Below are 5,969 nucleotides of genomic sequence, written 5' to 3'. Positions count from 1 at the left end.
AGGGAGAGCGGATATAGTCAATGCGGGCTTCGGGGTTTAGTTACACTCTAAGCTTGACATACATAGATTAAAAGGGAGGTCCAGCCCAAGATTTTGGACTGTACCTCTCCTGTGGATTACAGAAGTGTAGTTCATCTGGCACTCCTGCGACACATTTTCAGGGGACAGCTGCATTCTATTCACTGAAGTCACACAGCATGGCCAGACTGGATCAAGATCCCGACTTTCAAGTCATGATATACTGCAGACTCCGGAGCAGCAACTGGATCAGCCTAGCCACGAATAAAAAAGAGTTGTAGCCTGCCAGTGCCTCCCCCTCCACAGCACAGTAAGTGCTGGGGGGTTGAGCTGACAGCAAACATGTGATTGCAGATGTCACAGTGTGCCTGAACTCCCAGAAACCCCCACCCCCTCCTGGTGCCTGTGTCCCCTCACCCACCCCCTTCTCATCCTGTAGCAGCCTTTGAAGTTGGGCTGCACAGGATGAGAGGTGTCACCTCTCCCCCCCTGCTGCTTGTCACTTCCTCCCATCCTGCAAAGCCCAATGGGAGGAAGGTGACCCCCTGTGGTGGGAGTCACACCTCTCCTGGCCATACAGCCAGGAGAGGGATAGCCTCCCACCAGGGGGTTCCGGAGCAGGGCTGCCGTCCTGTCGCTGCGCGCCCCCCCGGCGCCTCTAGCATGGGTGCGAGGCTTCCCGCACCTGCACCCGCTGGAGACAAAGAGGGCAAGGCCCGTGTCAAGAGGGCGTGCCTCATTGCCCGGGCAACACAGTGCTGGGCTGGACGTTGCCAGGACAACAGGGAGCCGACGCAGGATTCTCCCGGGTGTTTTTTCTGCTGCGAAGCTGCTGGGAGGTCTGCGCTGAAGCGAGACCCCCGCAGCCACTCTGCATAATACTCTAGGGATACCAGGATTATTAGCTGCTGAACACTCTGCTAATACTCGGGGCTCAGGAGGAGTACCCGCTGCTACACTGCCTAATACTGTGAGGCCAGGATTGCACGTGTTGCAGTGTGCTGTAGAAGTGGACCCTCTCCTGTGTGCTGATAAGTGTTGCCCCCTGTTGTAGGCCGCTGTGAGCCAGGAAAACCTCTGCCGGAACTGTGAGTGTTTCTGCCCCTGTTTTCCCCCCTGTATGGAAGGGCTGTGAACTCTCCCTCCTTTCCCTTCCCTGCCTGGATTACAATTTAACAGAGACTCTAAGTTTGCCCTTCTTGGGGCCAAATTACAATATTTTGGGGAGCCATCCCTGCTCTTCCCCTGCTGCGAGAACTTGGACGCTACCTTCATACCCATATTGAGTGACTGTCCTAATTCAAGAAAGCATTGTGTGTTTATCATCTGCTCTGTGTGTTTGGTCCTGCCTACGCTCCATCACAGCAGAGTTACCACCCTTACAACCTAGGGGGGACAGATGAAGTATTGGACCAATGCTTCAACCACCTAGGTAAGTTGCAGTAGTGGAAACAAAAACAAGGCAGACTTAGATAAGAAACTACAGTCCGGCCAATATTAAGCAGTCAAATTAGCCTACAGCTATGGTCAGCATGATTGTACAGAAGGTAAATCACCAAACACATTGAAGGTACTTACAGTGGACCTGAGGGGGTGACCACTCCTCCCTCTGCTCTTCCTCCAGCTCACCCTCTTCCAATATGGCTGGAGCTACACAAACAACAAGAAAGAACAAAACCAACACGTTACAAACATCAAATTGACATAATGCACACAGAGAACAGGCAAGCACATCCAAGGCACTTACAGTGAGCTGGAGGTGAGGGGGCCTCCTGCTGTGGACCAAATTCTTGATGTGGCTGGTGGGCCTCCTCCTCCTCCTCCTCCTCCTCCGGAGAAAACCTTGCTTGAACTACACAAACAAGAAAGGACAACAATAACCCCTTTGAGAGAGCCAAGGACAACAAGGAACACAGAGAACAGACAAGCACATTCAATGAACTCACAGTGTGCCTCAGAAGAGGGATCCTCCTCTCCCTCTTGTGACATGGCTGGTGGTGCTACATAAACAACAAGATAGAACAGAACACATTGCAGACATCAAAGTTACATGATGCACAGAGAGAATAGGCAAGCACATCCAAGACACTTACAGTGAGCTGGAGGTGAGGGAGTCTCCGGCAGCACAGGCGACCGTGGAGACAGGGGTGGTGGTGATGGTGGTGGTGGTGATGGTGATGGTGATGGTGATGGTGGTGGTGGTGATGGTGGTGGTGCCACTGCCGCCTCCTCCTCCTCCACTGTGGGAAACCTTGCTGGTACTACACAAACAAGAAAGAAGAAGAAGAACAACAACAACAACAACCCCTTTGAGAGAGCCAAGGACAACAAGGAACACAGAGAACAGACAAGCACATGCACTGCACTTACAGTGAGCCTGAGAGGATGTGCCCTCCTCCTCCTCTTCCAACATAGCTGGTGCTACATAAACAACAAGATAGAACACAACAAACACATTGCACACATCAAAGTTACATAATGCACACAGAATACAGCCAATCACATTCAAGGCACTTACATTGGCCCTCCTCTTCACTGTCTTGTTCTACAAAAAGAATAACACAGAATTGGAACATTACTAACCTAAAAACATGGCAGAAGTTTAGTCGTTTCTCACACACCTGTGTGCCAAAGCTAAGGCCACAGGGCTGAATGACAACTGTCCATTTCCTGGTGTCAGGCCACACATACAGGCACAATTGCGTTCGTGTCCCTAATTTGTTGTGTTTTGACTTTGGATGTACATCCACTGGGGCAGACTGCATCATTTTCCACAACTTTGTCCACCGCACTACAGCAGATAGCAAGTCATGGTAGGAGGATGATTTGTTAATCTTGTTGATCATGCATTTGTGATGCAATGACATCATTACAATATCAATTTAGATATTAGGAACTCTTGGATGTCCTAATAGGATTGGACCACACTTATCACATGGTATTTGGACCAATCACAGCACCCTGGTCAATATAATTGGCTGTAGACCATATATACCAGATCACCAAAAAGGCCACATGGCAGTAATGTAAGCAAGTCAAGACAATGTTAGACATTTCCGTTGGAATGATTCCCAATGTAAGGACAAGCCAAGATTCTGAAATTCCCCCATCCCCAAAACTAACCAGAAATCCCCCCAGATGTCCCCACTCTATAATACTGTATTTATGTGTTAATGTGTTAATAATAACGTACTATGCATTGTAGAATATTTCTCATGTTCTGTCATTTTATGGGGCCTCACCAAATGAGATTGGCTGTACATCATGGAGTTGCATTTTAGTCCAAAATATTCCATAATTTGTATACTCTGCAACTTTCAAACAGCATACATAACATACAAATATTGTAATTTAATGGGTCAAAAGAAGTCCAATTCTGTCAAATGTATAAACAAAATGTTATGACTGCAATTTTGATGGGCTGTGTTTGTGAACATCTGAGCCATAATATTTCTAGGCAAAAATCCCGTATCACAAACAAACAGCCATTGGGGATCAAATGACACCAAACACAGCTCTATTAGTGATTAACAAAAGGTTCTTGTCACAGTCCCCCTCCAGCCTGCTGTCCCTTCCTCCCCCCTTGCTCTCCTTTCATCATCCCCCCTCTCTTCCCCTTGCAGATTCCTAGGGTCCTGCACAAGCCTACATCAAAAGCTGTTCAGGAGGGGAGGAAACACCCACTGTGGTGCGGGTAGTACCTCTCCTCAGCAAAGTTGCCAAGGAGTCGGCTACCCCGCTTGGCCCGAATGGCACAGGCCGCCGGGGTGTCCCTGCGTGCCCCCCGGTGGGCACAGCACAGCCACGAGGCTTCCCGCACTCTGCGGCCGCAAGAGACAAAGGCCATGCTCCCTGAGCGCAGCCCCAGTGAGCAGGGCATGCCTTGTTGCCCTGGCGACCTGATGCTGGGCCGGACATTGCCAGGACAACCGGGAAGTGTCCTGCTCTGGCTTAAGAAGACCGGAGCAGGACCCAGTCCACTGTTGGTCCCTAGTATGTCGCCATGAGCAGCTGTTGGGAAGTCTGAGCTGAGGCCAGACCTCCCCACCTCCAAGAACCCGCTGAGTACTCTGCTGATACCTGGGGGGCTAGAGGTGCTTGCTATCCGCTGTGTGCAAGGGTACTCCTGCCTGCTACCTGCTGTGTGCCCGAGGATACTCCTGCCTAAACCGTGAATGCCCCAATTCTCCTGCCTGAACTACCCCCCTGGATCCCCCGATTTTCCCTGCCTGTACTGTCCCGTGGAACTCGCATACATTTTTTGCCTGGATTGCCCTATTGAACCTCTCTATTACTTTTGCAGGAGCTGCCTGCTTGGATTAATACATGCTTGGGCCATCGCTACACAAATTGCCCTATCATGGGCTGAATTACAATTGTTTGGAGCTACTCCCCTCTCCTCCCCCATTTTGGGTACCCCGATGCTAAATTCCTACCCTGATTGAGTGCTTTCCATATAACAATAACACTTGGTGTGTTTAGCATCCTCCGTGTGTTCTGTCCTGCCTACGCTTCCGTCACAGTTATCATGTCATTTACAAGCAATGTGTGTGGCATTAATGTACAATTGACAGTCAGTGGAGATCAGTGTGGAGATGCCAACAATGGCAAAGTCATGAGGTCCAAGCTTCTAGAGCTTGTGCTTACCTTCCACAATGCGGAGTCTCCGCAGGGGATGCCCCGCCTGTGGTCGGAAGAAGTGGACGGTGGCTGTCCTCCTGTGAGGTTTTTTTGCCAAGCAGACCACCGCCTGGCGCCCATCAGCTGTGGCTAGCAGAAATCAACAAAGAGAACATTATTGCCAAACAAATTTAGAATGAATGTAGCAAAACATTTTTCACAATACAAAACTGAAAGTAAACCTTTTAATAACAAATTGACTTACCAGAGATTCGGCGGGCAACCTTTTTCAAAAACTGCGGGTTGCGCCGCTTCACATCGCTCCAACTGTGCTGGATTTGCAGCACAGTGGAGCGGTGGTGGAATCTCTGCCACAGCCGATGTTTGATGTGGCGCACGATGGTCTGCTTGGCAAAATTCGAACAGCCACCGTCATACTTGCGTAACAGCAGAACCTGTGGGTGACAAGAAAAGGTGAAGAATTTAAATGTGAGAGGTTTGTGTAATCAAACATAACAAATATCAGACACAAAGCAGGGGATAATTGTCCAAAAAGGCAAGCTAAAACATTAACTATATCTACATGTGTGTGTGTATACACATACATACGTACATACAGTATAATTGTATTGTATTGTCATTTTCAATGCATTCTCACCTGAGCAATAATTGTTGGTAGAATTGCATAATTGTTGGCAGAATTGCACAATTGTTGCAGCACTTCTAAAGTGTGCTCAAATGGTCTTTAAATACGCATTGTGCTCTTGTGTGCCATTCATTGTTAATGGCACCCCAAGTGCTGTTAGCAAACATGCATTTTGCTGCACATTTTGGCATTTAACAAATATGCTAGGCACGCACCTAAATGATAATTGAAAGAAAACACAACACTCCATGGGCACAAAAGGGCAATTTATGCTTGTTTGGACATTTGAATTCTCATTGTGGTGTATTTTGTAATCCACTTTGTTGGTGCTTTTTGGTCATTAGATATGTTTTGTAAAATGTTGTTTGAAATTTGGATGTACATGTTTGTCTTGTTTGAGCCTGTATTTTGTATTATTTTGTAACAGCATTTTTGTGTGTGTTCTGGCCACACATGCAAAATGCATGTCATTTTGGCTGGGACATTATTTTGTTAATTTTCACCACAAAGTTGAATGCAGATGTGCAGTTTGCCAAAGTATACGTACAAAACAACACCAAAAATTGATTCAAAAATACACGTTCCACAAATGCAAACACACATGCTTTGACCCCAAAAACACCTGTTAAAATCACCTGGGGCCAAGTGTGCACTCAAGTGCCTAAGGCAACACAGGTTGTGTTGT

At 47.9% G+C, this 5,969-nt stretch overlaps 1 long non-coding RNA gene across 1 annotated transcript; it reads right to left on the bottom strand.

Moving 5' to 3' along the window:
* Nucleotides 1-2,420: 2,420 nt before the first annotated feature.
* On the bottom strand, nucleotides 2,421-5,090 carry LOC149463270 (uncharacterized). Its single transcript, XR_016312487.1, has 3 exons — nucleotides 4,904-5,090; nucleotides 4,666-4,788; nucleotides 2,421-2,563 (listed from the first exon to the last, which is right to left on the bottom strand). It is a non-coding gene; the product is annotated as an uncharacterized LOC149463270 (long non-coding RNA).
* Between the last annotated feature and the right edge of the window lie 879 nt (nucleotides 5,091-5,969).

Source organism: Staurois parvus, unplaced genomic scaffold, assembly GCF_062004578.1.
Source record: "Staurois parvus isolate SC_StPar_1 unplaced genomic scaffold, SC_StPar_1.0 ptg000155l, whole genome shotgun sequence".
Taxonomy (NCBI): Eukaryota; Metazoa; Chordata; class Amphibia; order Anura; family Ranidae; genus Staurois; species Staurois parvus.
Note: the sequence above shows the minus strand (reverse complement) of the source record. Positions and strands in the feature narration are given on the sequence as shown.